The sequence below is a fragment of the Pelobates fuscus genome, chromosome 4 (assembly GCF_036172605.1).
Source record: "Pelobates fuscus isolate aPelFus1 chromosome 4, aPelFus1.pri, whole genome shotgun sequence".
Classification (NCBI taxonomy): domain Eukaryota; kingdom Metazoa; phylum Chordata; class Amphibia; order Anura; family Pelobatidae; genus Pelobates; species Pelobates fuscus.
The window spans coordinates 14,939,474-14,940,119 of NC_086320.1; the positions used below are offsets into that span (position 1 = coordinate 14,939,474).

A 646-nucleotide genomic window follows, 5' to 3' on the forward strand; every position below is an offset into this window, starting at 1 on the left:
AACATAATACAAGACGGATGAAGGCAAAAACCAAAAAGGCAACTGTAAGAAAAAAACCAAAGCAAGAACAAGCAATGCCAGGTCTTTATGCCAGAACCTCCTCTCCCCTGAAGAAAAAGAAGCAAAGAAAATGAGGGAAAGCATCCTTCCGAGTAGAACTGAACAAGCAACCTAAGGAATTCTACTTGGGAAAAGTGCACCAATTAACAGCAACAAGAAAAAAACCACATGTCCTTCGAGCCGGAAATGAACCAGCAACCTAAGGATTGCTATCGTATACCAACTACAGTACTCCGCTCTACAAGAATAAAAAGCATATGTCCTTCGAGCCGGAATTGAACCAGCGACCTAAGGATTGCTAACGTATACCAACTACAGTCCTCCGCTCTACCAGCTGAGCTATCGAAGGTAATTTGTGAATTCAATCAATGTCAAAGTAGGAAATTTTTGAAGAATCAGGTAAGCAGTTAAACAGTTTGCAACATGCTGCTGTGGCAATGACATCCAGTTCCACAAAAAGTTCAAACTAAGCACCCTTCCTTTAAAAGAAGTATCTGCCACTGGAGAATGCGGGCATCAATCCCGCTACCTCTCACATGCTAAGCGAGCGCTCTAACATTTGAGCTAATCCCCCACATGTGTGTCA

The 646-nt window shown here is 42.6% G+C and overlaps 1 non-coding gene across 1 annotated transcript; it reads right to left on the minus strand.

The window, feature by feature from the left end:
• Positions 1-320: 320 nt before the first annotated feature.
• On the minus strand, positions 321-409 carry TRNAY-GUA (transfer RNA tyrosine (anticodon GUA)). Its single transcript is given in 2 exon segments — positions 321-356; positions 373-409. It is a non-coding gene; the product is annotated as a tRNA-Tyr (tRNA).
• Between the last annotated feature and the right edge of the window lie 237 nt (positions 410-646).